At 39.4% G+C, this 16,444-nt stretch overlaps 1 protein-coding gene across 3 annotated transcripts in view; it reads right to left on the reverse strand.

The window, feature by feature from the left end:
* LOC130162075 (contactin-4) overlaps positions 1–16,118 on the reverse strand; it is a 111,154-nt gene extending 95,036 nt beyond the window's left edge. Inside the window, exon 1 of one of the 3 annotated variants that reach the window (XM_056365551.1) lies at positions 15,999–16,118. The gene's annotated coding sequence lies outside the window, so the exon portion shown is untranslated. The remainder of the gene's footprint in view (positions 1–15,998) is intronic. The other 2 variants (XM_056365541.1, XM_056365562.1) reach the window with 2 other exon arrangements.
* Positions 16,119–16,444: the final 326 nt, after the last annotated feature.

The following is a 16,444-nucleotide window of genomic DNA, read 5'->3' on the forward strand; positions in this document are numbered from 1 at the left end:
ACAATGGAATTAAAAGGACCATCGCTTTGTGTGACGGTCTGCTGGGAGGGGCTCCTCTTCTGCCTGTGGATGGGTGTGGGTGTGTGTGTGTGTGTGTGTGTATGCTCGACTTTCTCACTCTGTTTAGACACTCCAGGTCATTGTGGTCCACTTCGCCCCCTGTCTATTGTTGGTTAACGAGCGTCGGCTATAAAAAAAAAAAAAAATCAAAATGAACCAACCACTCTCACCTACATTGTCTCTCTTTGAAGAGTTGTTGTGTCGCTGCTGATACGCGAATAAGGAAAGTGTTTTAACATGTCACTCGCAATAAACAAATAATTGCTGTTTATGTAATGATTAAAAAACAGTCTTTTCATTATTCCTGTGTTCATGTACCTACAGCGCAACGTGGTCAAGGTCTAAAACTCCTCTGACCTGACTGCTCTGTGTATTTACTTCACTTAACCATCTGGCTGCTCTCTGCTGCAAGGTCACTTCTCATCCCCATTCACTCTCAGCCTCTTGTCTAATTGTAATATAATCAGTAAACTTTGGCCACTAAGGCTACAACTTCTAAGTGCATCACACAGACAGAAAATCATTGGGGTTTACAAGTGAAATTCTGATGACTTGCATTAAGCAGTCAGTGCTTCTTTTTTTTGGTTGTTTGTTTGTTTTTTGCAAATGCAAAACACATTTTTGCAAGCTACCGGTTTAGGTCAGGAACACGTCCAGCTCTGCACAAATGTCACAACGATGCATGACAGGCAAAGAAAGGAGGCATTAGTTTGCTAAATTCTTTGAGAAAAAAAAAAAAAAAACATGCACAAAATTATGTGACAGCCTTTCTCTGATTTTCAGAAGCACACAAGCACTATCACTGCTCTATATCCATACACCTTGAACCTGATATCATCAGAAGTGTATGCAGTGAATTCACAGCCACCTCACCTCACATAACATCTGATCCAAATTCACACCCAGGTGATAAAACAGGTATAAAACAATGGAATACTATACCAACTTCTATTATGATGCATGAAAAATCAAGCAATGTGACTTAAACAATGTCATAATGTATTATAGTCGCAGAATAATTTAAGCCCAGTGTCCTCAGTGAGCTGTATAGAGCCACATTTAAAACTTGTGCATTAAAATTCAAACACAATTAAAACTTAACAATAAAACCACAGAGCAATAGGAGACAATATAAAGCCTTTCCACTGACACAGCCCACAAATCTGCAAAAAACAGACTGAGAAAAGACATTTTCTGGCTTGATGTAGATAAAACAGAACCTCGATGGTCATGTTTCTGCTTGTGAGATCCATCATTTGGCAGACTGGAATCAATACTTTCTTTGTAAAAACCAAAACTAATGAGGGAACTTGACCTTGTTAGTGTTTGCCACAGTTTTGATGTGGAAATAGATAAAAAAAATAAAGAAATAAAAAATAGAAACAAACAAGCTTAGTAGAGAAATTCAAGTCAAAGTGATTGTCTAAGCTTTCCAGGTACAGACGGGCAAAGTCACTTTGTGCCGTGGCTACAGATGTTGGACTTTGATTTCATTTGTTTTCCAGTAATGTTATTATTAAGAAAACAAGTGCTTGTATTTTTTTTTCTGTAACCCTCTGGTAAACTATTGTTTCAGAGGTATGGTGTCATTTTTCAGTCGTCCCTCTCATAACAGATCCTTCTGTCGACACAGGCTGCTAACAGCGAGCATTTCACATGTGCGATAAACACATTTTAAGGTTCAAGTCTATTTTCCTCTGTTTTACATGAGCTACTACAGTGATAGTTCACAGTGCTGCCAGAACATGGGTGAACTACACGCAATACCGTGCATGAATGCATTGTGTGTAGACACTGACAGAGGACTGAAGCTCCAATATCTCTATCTAACAAAGCATACAAATATTTTTTTACATTTACATTACATTCACTCTTGACTCACATCAGAGGCCTTCGTGAAAAGTTTAGTGGTGACTAGAATCCAGACTGCAGGACCTTGGTCTGAAATTCTAAGTTGGCTATTTGAAGTTTATAGAAAATGTAAGTACGTGGAAGCCGATGACTGTTGCTGGTTTGGTAGTTGGGAATGGTGCTAAACGTACGTTCAGACTGAAAGCTGCCCCGCCACAGACGCTGTTGAAGTTCGTGGGCGCTCTGACTCAGTGTTAGCACGTAATTCCCTCCTATTATCACTTCACCAACTCACCTGGAACACCTACAATGTCAGACACCTTTATCCATGTATCGTTTTTTGTATTCAAGTCCTTGTAAGCAAACAGAGACATGTTGTGAAGGATGGGGAAACCTGCCCCACAATTTATAATTTATCCTCCATTGTGCTTGGGAACAACGTTTGGGAACAAAAGTTTACACAGTTACGTTCTCTAGTGTTCACCTGAGTGGAGTTAACTGGACTTCTAACTTTTTCTGACGCCCCAACCTCCAATGGGCAAGCAACCCCCGAGAGACACCGGCTCACATAGAAAATGAATGACTTCCAGTCAATTTGAATTTTGTTGCTTTCAGTCTGAACGTACAGTAAGTGTGCTGAAATAATAATTGCAGACACAAGTATGATTTTATAATAATAATAAATAACTAAGTATAACTAAGTATAAACTGAAAAACCTGGAGTTTGTTTTGGAAGAAGGGCAGAGCTTGTAAAAGGGAATCTGTGTGATCCCTGTACACAACACAAAAATTGTAACACAAATTTTGGTGCTGAATTGAGCATGTATTTTATTTAGCGGTACTAGAGCACAATTTACAACACTTATACTTTTATTTCCCAACATTTCAGAGGGAAAGATTTGTACTTTTTACATCACTGCATTTATTTAGCAGCTTCAGTTTCCACGGTCACCCTCTGAATTATGATGCATTGTCATAGATTAAACTGCCCAACAGTATAAAATGTACAATTACCCTCACCTCAGCCGGCAGCAACAATTTAATACTGCCTCAGGCTCAGTCATAACAATAATCTATATAATAATATAGCACTGAGGATGATAATACCGTACTTTCAAATTTCCTTGTAATGGAGTATTTTTTACGTTGTGGTATTTCTCCTGTAAAGTAAATAAAGTATCACAGTAGCACTGATCCCACATAATTGAAACACTCCATTGGATGACTTACATCCTAGTTACACTTGTGAAAACCAGCAACTTCTTCCTCCTAACTGTGATTTTCCTATAGGCTACAGGGTATGGATCTTTATTATGCTCTGCGACATGTGTGTGTTTATTCTTTCTGTTGTCATCTAACAAGGCATGGTGGGATTATCAGCTCCCGCCTGACTGCACTGTTAAAACATGAGGCACTCTACTGCACGACTCAGATATGAAGTTGTGTCTTATTTTAATTAGTGCACCCAGAGGTACGATAAGCCTCGTTCTACATGTTCAAAGCCTCGAGAACTGACAGACACCTGCAGATCTCCTGATTATTATTTAATCTTCTATTTATACCTTAATTAGAACATATGTTGTCACATGTTGGAATAATTGTGAATCTGAAAAGAAAGATAAGATGAGGTCGAGCAGGTGATCATCCATCTCTTACACACTCATTATACATCTTTCATCAAGATAATGTATTATGCACATGCAGTATTTGCTGAGACTGTCAGTTCCAACTGTTTGCATCATAACTGAGTCTCCTGAACATGCACACGAGTCAGCAACTGATTGTTTTAGTGTATAAGTAATGCATCAAGAGCAGATTGTAAGTAATATCCACTCAACATTTATGAATTTGGTTGTTAGTAGCATCGACAAAACAATAATGGACTCTTAACTAGAATGGCCCTCAGTAGAGCGCATTCCTCCACCAAGGCCAAACAATCGAACGCCAAATTGTACAAACTCATGGGTGTCAACACATCATGTCTTCTTTGATTATAAGGTTCTATGTTAATACTCTGAAAGTATCAAAGCGCTCTGACCACAGAGAAATGCACACAGCCTGTATTCAGAAACTGAGCCTTAAAACCAGCTGTCAGGACTTTTGAAACATTGTGATGTCACAACTATACAGCCATCGCCTTCAGCCATGGCCCAAGCCCCGCCCACCTGGACCCACCATCCAACCTTGCAGGATTTAGTTTCTCTCAGTTTCACTCAGAAATCAGTCCGTCAGAGAGGTCTTCTGATCTCCAGCTCCAGAGAGAAGCTTGAGAGAGTAAAACTACACTGAGATGGTTACTGGCTCTTAAAACCACAAATATATATTCTTATTAATCAACATAAGTGTAAGATATGGGACCTTTAACATGTCTGATTTTTTACATTAAGATCCAAACAATATTTCTTGAGAAACTGAAGAAAATTCGAAAAAAAAAAAATCCCAATTTTGCTTTGTTAAGGAAAGTGATAAAAAAAAAAAAAAAAAATCCTGGGTCTGCCCTTTAACTGGATCACCAAACCACCAAAATCTAATGGGTTATTCCCTGGCCCAGGACCCATCCCTCTACAAAGTTTGGTTCAAATCAATTCAGTTCCTTTAGTGTACTCCAGCTGACAAACAAACAAACAGACACAGGTGAACACATAACCTCCTTTGTGGAGGTAATAAGACATATAAAACGTATTGAATATTTTTTAATCAGGGAGAAGCAAACTATTACTTTCACTTTTAGTCACACAATCTTCAAGCCACCTGCATAAAATCATCTGAAAGGACACCATAAATCTGTGCTCCTCCCATCGTTCTATTATATTCTATAATCAACACACAAACAGTGCAGGAGCGTGTAATGCCTCATACGACACGCCTCTCAGGGTGGAGGCTCTGCGGACCTGCCGGGTTCTCATCGCTGGGATGGTCCACTCGCACAAAGTAATGAGATCATCCCGGGTGAAGTGATGCTGAAAATGAATCATCACCTCCCTATCCCCTGACGGCACGGTGGGCACATTTCTCCTGGACCTTGTACTCCGAGGCCATCCATCCTCCGACACCTCGCAGGGGCTGTGGCTTCACTCATCACAGCCACAAAACCCCCCGACCCCCCCGACACCCCCCCCCCCCGACCCAAACAAAGGCACCTGACAGGAAACCTGCATCTAATCCAATCATAGCCGTACAGGTCAAATCCACCAACAGCATCCCTATAAGAAATATTATGACTTTTCCATTTAGGATGCTCATTCACTTGGGGTTTAAATTCAGATGGGAAGTGCTGCAGCCGAGGTCCAGTTATAGCTTGGCCCTGTAACTATCTATATTTGTTGATAAAGGTATGTCAGTCCAGTACATGCACACTATCTTGTATCTTCAGGACATGTTTTCTATTAAGAAGAAATAGCTATTTAAGTTTAACACATTTTTGCTCTGAGACAAAAGTCTAAGAACATTCCTGTAGGTAATGAAATCACCATGCACAATCAGTGGTAGGGTTGAAGGATGGCACTGGTCGTAATCTTTTAGACCTTGCAGCCTGGTTTTATGCCGCCTCAATATTAGGACAAAGCGCTTTGAAGAATTCCTGCAAGGGGAGGCTTTTTCTGGACAGACACAAACATAAACAATCCAGTGCAAAGAAAAAGGAGGTGCAATGTGGCCATGAAGATAAAGCTTAATCTATCACAACTCAGTAAGTGTAATAGGAAAAGACAGTTTAAAGGTTTAGAATAATCACAGACGTCAGGAGCTATTTTTCACCGTGCGAAGGATATGAGTTGTCTTGGAAATATGATGTCTTGAGAAGCCGTGCTGAGAGATGGGCCGGGGCTGGGACTGCTGCCTGGGTAAGTCAGGGGAAAATGGTGCAGGTCACAGGGCCAGATGACTGACAGTGCCAGAGAAGACAGCGTCAACACAGCCAGGCTGCAGGGACAGACACCCAACTGAAGACAAACAGGCCTTTGACCAGGTGACCTGCTCCAGAGAATGAGGAGCACACCACACGGTCGGCTGTGAGAAAGCCAAGGCCTGAATTTGTGATGGATGACTCACTCTGGTCACACACATCCACATGAATAACCCTGCCGTGGCTACAACATGCAAATTCTCACATGAAGGGCCGGGAGGAGCCACACAACTGTCGAGGTACCAGTTTATTGCGAGTGTAAGCAGCTCATCACACGATTGGTTCATTGCAAATCCATTTAGTGTGCAGTGCATTAATCATGCTGCAGCCTGCCAAGGTTCACCATTTATGCTACTCTGTAGATTACAAGAGAGGGGTATTGGAAATTCTGCTTAATAGCAAGGAAGGTTTCATTATGCTCTCTGCATTCATTCATTTTTCCAGTGTTGGGTGCGGCGTCACATACTCTACCATTCAAAACGTTTTAGAACACTCCTGTTTTTCCAGTTTTTTATTTAAATTTAACCGGTTCAAGGCCAGTGAAAAATGCCCACAGGAAAAAAAAACTAATATCAGTTTAAATGTGATTTATTTTGAATATTTTCACCGCTTTACCTTGCCATCAAACAGCTTTCTCCTTTGGAACTACTTTGGTAACCATTGAACTACCATATTACTACACACAAGTGCAACTACGACGCTCACTCACTGCATTACTCCACAGATCAGCTGTTTGAGTCAGACAGAGCTAAGCGCAGGTGTGCTTGTACATTTGTGCGTAGGAATACGGTAGTTAAATGGTTGAAAAAATGTAGTTCCAAAGGAGAGGGCTGTTTGACCGCGAGATAAAGCAGTGAAAATGTCCAAACCTCACTCTTCAATTAATATTGTTTTAATTTTAAGTGGCTAAAACTCGTCTTTGTGGATGGCCCCGTCCACAGCAGCACATCGCTCAGCTAGTAGTATAGCCGTATTGTAAATAGCCAGAACATATTCTCCCCCACCGTTGTCCAATTTATCACACAGTTCATTTGATCAGCTTAAACCTGTTCCACTATTCCCTTTTTCATCTAAATGTTTATCAGACATTGCATTTACCCTGTAGTTACTAGTATTGTTAGTAAATCTCCTTATTTAAACTCAGTTGTTGTTATGTTCTTTCGAAGTAGAGCACACCTGGAGATATGCGCTGAAGCATCCAGGTTTCTTCCCTTCGTCCTCTTCTGACAACCAGACGTTATTTAATTCAAATGTTATTTCTGGAATTATTTTCATACAATCTAAGAGAGAAAATGACTGTTAATGTAACTCTTATTAACAGTTAACAGAACACCTGTAAAGCAGAGCGATACATGTAGGTAAAAGTCCCAGTGCTGTTACTCTATATCAGCACTTATGGAATGACTCTTGTCCAATCAAATTACTTGGTCGGAACTAACTGTTGTATAAATTAACTTATCGAACTTCTCAAAATAATGAGAAGTGGTGCCCCCAATCAATGAGAAATCGTGTCCTTGGAATGCTACAAATGGTACAAAGGTAAGCAGTAAACTGCCCAAGGTGAAAAAGTTTTCCTGCAGCAGTGGAAGTAAATGAAGCCTTGAAAGTTGATCCTACAATTCCTACAGGTGTCCAAACATTTGTTGATGACTTACAAACCCTCTGTCTGTACAAAGGCAGTGTTGGAACAAACTGTGCTACTACACTCTCTGAGGACCTATTAGGACAATACAGTACCGCAGGAAGTAGTGCTGTATATTGCTATCAGTATGGTGAAAAAAGACAAATAACAAAGGAAGACAGACGGGTTGGTCAGGGGTTCATCCTACAGCAAGATAATGACCTAAAACATTAGAAGAAAAGAAACAGACGGTGGCTTCACATGATGGAAGAGCAGCACAGTCTCCAGACTTAAACCCCATGGAGCTGGTTTGGGATGAACTGGACAGAAGGTGAAAGCAAAGCAACCTGCAAAGTGCAATTCAGCCTTCACTGCAAGCTAAGCATTGCCTTCACAAAGTTTAAAGGTATATTACTGGGACATTTGTGGAAACAGCTTGCTGTACAGTATATAGATATCATTAGGAGAATCTCAGTCTCCCCATCAAACTCCCATGGGCTCTCTCTCAATTACACTCTTCTCACAGAGCTGCACTGAGTCGAGTTCTGACAATATATTCAGTGCTAATGTTCTGTTACCACATCACAGATTAGGATTGCATTACAAAAGGGTTATATGAATTAACCCAGATGTAAAAATAGCACACAAATTCATAAGCACAGCACCTTCTCCGAGCATCCCACAGATACAAACACCTACATCAGTGTATGGTTACTTATCAGACTGATAGTTTTCCATTACAAGACACGTGCAAAGAAAGCAGCTGATTGCCGAAAGCCATCACGATCATTTACTGAGTGTCAAACTTGATCAGAACCAACTTCCTCTTCCTCCATCGAAGCAGAGGCTCAGTGCTGAATACATGTATCTTAAAAATAGCTATGCCGCTTGCGTCAAGCATCAAGGAGCACATGGATTCATGAAACACACACACACACACACACACATTGTTCGTCAACATCAGATAGGACTAAAGACAGGATTTGATGGATGGGGGTGCTAGCGGGAAAGTAATTTCCACTAACTTATTCTATTCTAGCTGCTGTGAATAGGAAGAGGCACAGACGAGCTGAACAGGTTGCCTCACTATATCATATACTGTAGTATATATTCACTCTAAGTCGTACAAGGCCAAGAGGCCAAAAATATGAGAGCAAAAGTTAGAGGAATGAAGTAAACATTGCTGTCTGTTTTAATCTTAGCTGCAAATGCTACCTACTGTGGTAACTAAGTACTATACTTCCAAGGCCACGGAGCAATTCATTCAAAATTATTTTGTGGGGTTAAAGGTCATGGATGCTGCTTTACCTGAGTGTAGATAATGTTAGCAGCTCTGTCCTGTTCTACATTAGGTTCTGTAAATGTAGAACAACACAACAATGTGTTGACATTCTAAACATCACTTGAATACTTAAATGTTTTTAAAAGCAAGTACTCCAGTACTTTCACCCAAGTAAAAATTTGACATAACTGTATTGGAGTTATCTTTGACCAGGAGTATCTATATTATACTTATTATACTGACTCAAGTAATGATATTTTCCTGTCGAACCTGAACCTGTCGTGCTCATCCAAGTTAATAGTAAGTAGCCAAAAATAACAGTGTTATTATGAAATACAAATCAGATCTTACATATTTCCCTAACATACTATGAGTAACTAGCTCCACACCGAAATACAAGAACAGTGCTGTTTCTTTATTCCAATCTCTTCGACACGGATTCAACAGACTTTTTGCCATCTGACATGGTGCATTAGCCTCAGTCTTTTACCATAATGTCTCCAGCCATATTTAAGACCCCTATTACAGTATTTTAAAACAATATGACAGCTGTAAGTCAGCTCGTATGACAGATAGATATATATTTTCTGCTATGGTTCATAGCTGCTCTGAAGTCAAATGGCTCCTGTAAATGTTGTTTCATTCTGCATGGGTAACTATTAGCTGCACATATTGGCAGGGAAATGATGTGAATGCAAGGGATAAAATATACATTCCCATCACAGACAGAGGCTTCCTATTCTAGATACCATATACATTGCACAAGGCACAAAAGCTGCTCTAAAGACTGCACAGCATTCTCCACCAATATGTCCTCGGCTGGGATAAACTAACACTTCCGGCAAGTTGAGGTTTTATCTGACTAGCCAACTGCCAATCTTATTTTAGACTTTCCAAAAATCCACACATCACTCAGCTTATAAAGCTTGCTTTTGGAGGACTCTGAAGGACGTAAATTATCCCCCCCCCCAACACTTTTTTGGGGGGATTTCCATTCTAATGATGCGCTGATACACCACCTGTTATGAATATCATCATATTTAAGAGTTTGCAGTAAGTGTCGGTGTGACAGGTTCATATTGCAGGTTTTCTATCAGTGTTGTGCAGGTGGTGCTCCAGTTGAAGCGTAATCTGTTTTTTTTTTTTTTTTGAAAACACGCACTACCACTAATGTGTAAGTGATGCTGGTGCAACAGAAGATTTGTTAGGGGAAACTAAGCTTGGCTCCTATCTTCTTTCTGAGGTATTATCCACAAACATCTTTCCCTCACACCTCAGAGTCTGACTGAAAAGTCTGTTTGTAATTTTCCAAACTTCGCTGTGGTGTGTTTGCGGTTTGTGCAAGGTACAGAATATCTGTTACTTTATTTAGACTGCGGATAAAACTTCTTTCCCTAAAATTATTTTCCGAGGGTGCAGTTGTTTACTTTCAATATTGCTTTGGTAATCCTTCTCTGGACTGCAGCTATAAAATTAGATATTATTATAAAAAGTCTAAATCTGGAATATTGGCACTAGCGCAGAGGTGCTGAAATATCTAAACAAACAATAAGGCTATTACGGTTACAATCAGCTTCCTGACAGACATTAATAAAAAAAAAATCTGATTATATATTTCTTGGGAAATTTCTGACATAAAAAATAATTTGCGGCTTTCCAAAGACAAATACGTTTCCTGGCTAAGAAGATTAGGCTTAAATCATGGGTGACCAGTGAGTGGAGGTGGTCATCTTACATAAGAGATAAGCAATCAAAGTTTATCTGTGCAAAATCCTGACACAATAACACATGAGTTCATAACCAGGTTTATATGAATAATTGATTGTGAAAACTATTGTGGAAAACAGCAACACAAGCGGGAATTATTTATGAAATTGTGTTCAATGCAATGTATAGACAACAATTTGCTGCAGTCGAGCTATTTTTAGCACAAGAAGGGGGAAAAAAAGATGAAAGTAGCTCCTGGTTCAGTATGGTACAGTACATGGCAATTCCATTCGCTATCGTTCAAAGCAGTGAAAGTGAGGGTTCTGATTTATTCATAAGCCAGGCTTCCTCTGCCAGGGTGTATTAGACAAAGGAGGATCACACAAAGGTAACAATTTCTGCTGAGAAAGGCAAATTACAAAATAAAACAAATCCAACTGAGGTATGAACAGTTAACATGTTGCACTGTACAGGTTTAGCAGCTTAGAAGTGTTCTCCGGCTGCTGGATTGAACAACTGGCGAGTAGAGTTTTGGTAAAAAAAAGACCTCAGCAGATGGTTTGTTTGAGAAGTCTGTCGGTCAGGTTCTTTCATTAATCCCAATACGATGGTGTAAAATGCTCCTCTCTGGCTTTACTGTGTCTTTCAACTCCACGTCAGGAATAATTCAACATGATTCTGTCGGCAGAGTCTCCATCAAGCTTCTGTCAGTCTCTATCAGAGAGTGAAGGTCACCACTCTGCCCTGCTTACCTGGCCTCCTGCAGCCCGACCACATGTCCTCACACTGCACCTTCAGCTTCCCTCTGAATCTCTCCTTACTGCTGCGGCTACAGATCAGAAACATGGCCTTTATCTCACTCACTATTAACAGAATGCTGATAAGCTGCTAACTGCAATACTGGCCTTTCTAAAAAAAGCCAACACTGATACCAATACCTGAGATTGTTTGGGAATTGTTGAATAATTTTGTACTTCACAGTACAGTTCCTTACTAAAAAAAATAAAAGCCACTGAAACATAAATCATTATGGGTCAAATCTCGCCACTGAATAACAGTGTAATCAAATTCAGCTCTTGAAGGCTTTACAAATACATCAGAGCACTAAATAAAAATGTATAATTCAACACTTTTGGTTGAACAGGCTGTTCAAAATCAGAAAATAACTAAAGATGAAATGAATATTTGATTAATCATTTAATCAATCATCAGAAAATTAATCAATATGCAAATATTTTGATAATTAATTAATCATTTGAGTAATTTTTCAATCAAAAATGCCAAACTATATATATATATATATATATATATATATATATATATATATATATATATATATATATATATATATACATATTGTAGTTTGAGCTTCATAAATATGAGAGATTGCTTCTTTTATGTGTCTTATATGATTGTAAATTGACATATTTGGGGAACTAGTCAAATAAATAAATAATGAATAATAATAAATAAGAGTCGAAACTAAATTTACAATATCAGTTAGATATTATGATGTTACCATATGAAACAGGGTGAAAAATGTTACTCCACTCAGAGGGTTCCTAATACTTCTTCATATCATGTGACTTTTAATTCTTAAGGCATCTCCAAATAGTATAGATGTATATATCATGTATTGAGCGTCATATTAAGGACCAATCAAAATGTGAGCAACATAAGAAAGTTAGAACTGTTGAATGATTAACACACTGGTCCATCTGGTGTTTTGCTGGTGATGTTTTTCCTTCCTGCTATTAAATTCCTTCAAAATGACTAATTTGCTGCTCAGCACTTGCCAACACATTTGAATCTCTCCATTACAGACAGCAGCCAATCAATAATCACACCGTAATAATCACACCTTCTCTCTGGATTCATCCTATAGTGACAGCAATCAAATGAAATGACAGCACCGAATGATATATGCTGTCTCTGGTGTGCATTTTTTCATTAAGTAACTAAAGCCTCTGTGACCAAAAGCTTATTTTTAATAAAGAAGAATGACTTTAAATCCACAGCCTAAAGGGCATCATAAGTGTGATCAGGTCAATTTGATCGATATGTCCCTGTCCAGTCCTTCCACCTGGCTACAGTATGTCACCGAAACACTATGATGTTGCTACATGCAACAAGAGCAAGGAGACAAAATGAACCTACAAAATATAAGAAATTAGCCCGCACACAAAACTACTAATATGACATAATTTATTTACAATGTTACAAAAGATAACTGGTTAATAATTAAAATTGGTGTCAGTAATCAACCATTTAAATGTCAGCTGATAATTAGACAATATATAAGGATAATAGACTTAGACTAGAACATATAAGCAACTTATTTTCAGTGTAATTATGTCAAGATGATTTGTTCATATCATCTTACATATTACAAACTAAATGAGTTATCATTAGCTTTGTTTTACACATGGGAATAGATTAGTGGTGGAACAGTTGATGACAGTAAACTTCAGTTTGATTATTGTACATCTCATTTTGCATTTGCCACATTGTGATATATATTTATATCAGCTACAGATTCCTAAACTTGTATCAATTCATTATTTGTCACTTGGAGGCAGCAGAACTAGCTACAAACAACATTTTCATATTATCACCTTATAAAGTATTGCTAGCAAGCAATGCCGGTTTACACATGCGGCAGACATGGAGCAACTTTAGCATTTATCAGCATCATTTGGAGTTGTTTGAAGATATTACACTTACTCGAAGATGTGTGTCATATTCGCTTCCCTTTTGACTCTGCTTTGGTCTCCTCCACCTTATCAAAATAACTGGTGCTATAGCCGCTAAATCTTCATGCGCAAAACATTCACAAGCTCTGATTCACAAGCACTGACTGTCTCTTTGCTGTTCAGCCCTGGGCTGTTAGTACACCATGGATTTATCACAGTATGTTTGCTGGATTGATAAAAGCAGTGGAACTGAACCGAACCTTAACAAAAGCAAATGAAAACAGCTAGCTAAAAGATGCTAAGAAGCTCTGTGGTCAACAAAGTCAGTTGATAATTTAGTTTATCATAGGTGTGACCTCTTTCACTTAGTTATTTGATAAATTGTTAATATAAAAATAATGATTAATGCAACTTTAATAATCTGGTGATATTGACTTTGACCATGTTGCCCAGACCTAGTGTGTCGTGAATTTCAACGCTCACACTCTGCAGATGCTTTTAATATACATGCAAGAGCATAAATTCCACATTTACAAGGTGCTTGTGTTATTACTTCATACAAAATATAGGGGTGTGGTAGTGGCAATAAGAACATTTCCAAGTGTAGTGTCTCGGTTAGGAATAACACAGCCATCACCTTCACTGTAAAAAGCGTCATAACCATGTCACAGTATGAACTGGTTGAATGTCTGGCCACTGGCCAAGGAGGCATTTTACTTGGAAAGCAGAAGCAACTGACAGATGCCGGAGCTACAACACAGCATTCATCAAGGCATCTGCAGGCTGTGTATACAGAGGCTGCCTCTGCTTGTATCCACCTGCAGCTATTAAGACTGCCAAATCCCAGGCATGAGAGGAGCTGGCTGAAGCAGTATTCCGGTATCACAGACCTGACCCCGCTAGACAACAGTCAGCTCTGGGTGTTAAACCACCCCATCCGCTCCATACATCACTGTTATCTCTATCACCCCTGTGAAGATTAGCCTTCAGCCCGCACTACCTACCTGCTAAGACTGTTGCTGTTGAGTAAAAACCCAGAGAACTCAGGCAACATGAGGTGATAACCCACAAAAACAAGCTTTCTGCTCTGAAATGTGCACAAATACACTGACATGCACTGACTGCCTTTTCTTCTTCCTCCAAAATAAATGCTGTTTACAACACTTGAAATAATATGTTTTAATTGCTCTGATACCTGGGTGTCAGAGCTTTTAGTGTTAATTTACATTACTAAAACCATTAAAATGTAATTGCATACAGATAATCATTGTGTTCACCTCTGTTAAATGAAATAATGGTGGAATAAATGAGTCGTCAATTTGCTCAGGGTCCACAGAATCAGTGTAAAGAACACCTGGAGGTTCCTAGACACCAAATTGGGAAACATTGCACACGTCTTTATTTCAGAGACACTGAGAATGCAAATAGTGGAAGATAGATGGAACTTTATGTTGGTGTATCAGCTGAAATTTTATGCAACTGCACTGCTGTACTGGTGAAACAAGAACAAAACTATACTGATGTGAATTGTTTTTGAACTGCATTGTCTCAGTTTTGTGAATAAAGGGAACCTTGTGGCCGAAGTCTGCTCACCTCTGTCATTGTGTGGCAATGAGGATGTGAAGGGGCCCTTATGTATTCTCTAGATGTCCCTCCTGAGAGTAATCGATGGGGCTACATGAATGTGGCAGATTTATTAAGTCGGTGCTTAGAAATTAAGCCACAAAGTGGCATATTAATCATCATTCCACTAGACTAAGTGACAGAGAAGTGTGATCACTGAATACAATTTGGGGGGTATTGCATCTGAATGAAAATGGCTAATGGCATATTTATTATGCTGTAGTACCTTCCTGGGTGGGAAAGGGTTGAGTGAGTGTGTGGGTGTGAGTGTGTGTGCAGGGGGTAATTTTCCTTTTAATGATCCTTGTATATCAGCACAAGAACAAATAACTTGAATGGCTTCAGACATTTGAAGACAGAGGACAGGTACTTACTGGCTACAGCACTTCAAAATGAAATAAACACCAGAGAACTGGAAGCACATCCAAGACACACACCCACACACACACACACACTATCACACACATATACAAGAGATGAAATACTGTAGGTGGGCAAGATTCTGTCACCTTCTACTGATAAGCTTTTATAGCATTTATTGTCAATGTCTTTATCACAAACTCTTTTTAAATTATCAATATTTCAGGCTGTGGTCCGGCTGTGATGTGAATGCTTTGAGGATGTAAACCTGTTATTTCTCCTATATTTCTCGCTGTACTTCACAGAATAATATGCGAGCATAACAGGCTACCAGAATAATTCAGGAAAAAATCACTTGGAGAAAACCTCTGTTCACAGTCTCTGATCTCCCGCTGCAGGTGTCTCCTGCGCCTCAATCATCTACACAGTGATGGAACGTGGAAAAGAAGACAGGAAAAGGCGCGCTTCACCTCCGCCTTCACCACCATCTGCATCTTGAAAACGGACTATATCGTGCATTAACGCTGTCATTAACGGTAACCTCTTGTCCACAACGCGGGTTATTTCCACTGTGCGCTGCAGCCTGATGGAATGCGCAAATGGATCACGATGTTTCACTCCTGCACGGAAAACACTGTTGGCTGCTCAGACTTAACTTATTTTAAAATGGTTAAAAACTGGGATTTATATGTATATACATATATATGGAGGTATAAAGCGCATGAAGGGGGAATCATCTCCTCTTATACAGTTACACGGTACCTGTGCAAACGCGTGACCAAAGAAAAGGTATTGAATTATGTGAGCGCTGCAAGGCGCAGGCAGACAGGATACACACTGAACTCTACAAAGATCGCACACTATTGCGTGGCACAATAACTCAGAGTGATGCCTTACCTGTTCAGGAGAGGAGACACGGCAGTTGGGAGAGGAGAGGGGAGAAAGGCTGTCGGGCACACGGTCTGCTCTGTGTATGAAAGGGCTGCCAGGCGTCCCACCAGTGAACTCCAAAGTGAGTCGGTCTTTTTTCAATAAAGGACAGCGCATTTCAGACCACTCCCACCTTATATCAAACTACTACAGACAGTTTCCTCCTCATCACCATGGCACCTCATTCAACATTCAATTTATATGCATGTATAACATTTGCTGGCCCGTTTTCTCTGAGGAGGAAATATTTCTGCAATACAAGCAATTATTCAATAAAATGTGGATCAAAGATATTCTATAAGTCATAAAACAGACAGCAGTGTGTGTCACATGGTATTAATCATTAAATAGGTTACATTTTATGCAGTTTAACCTGTAGCTGCAGGAACCAACATTCTGCCAACACTCAACAC

The sequence above is a fragment of the Seriola aureovittata genome, chromosome 2 (assembly GCF_021018895.1).
Source record: "Seriola aureovittata isolate HTS-2021-v1 ecotype China chromosome 2, ASM2101889v1, whole genome shotgun sequence".
In the NCBI taxonomy this organism is placed as follows: domain Eukaryota; kingdom Metazoa; phylum Chordata; class Actinopteri; order Carangiformes; family Carangidae; genus Seriola; species Seriola aureovittata.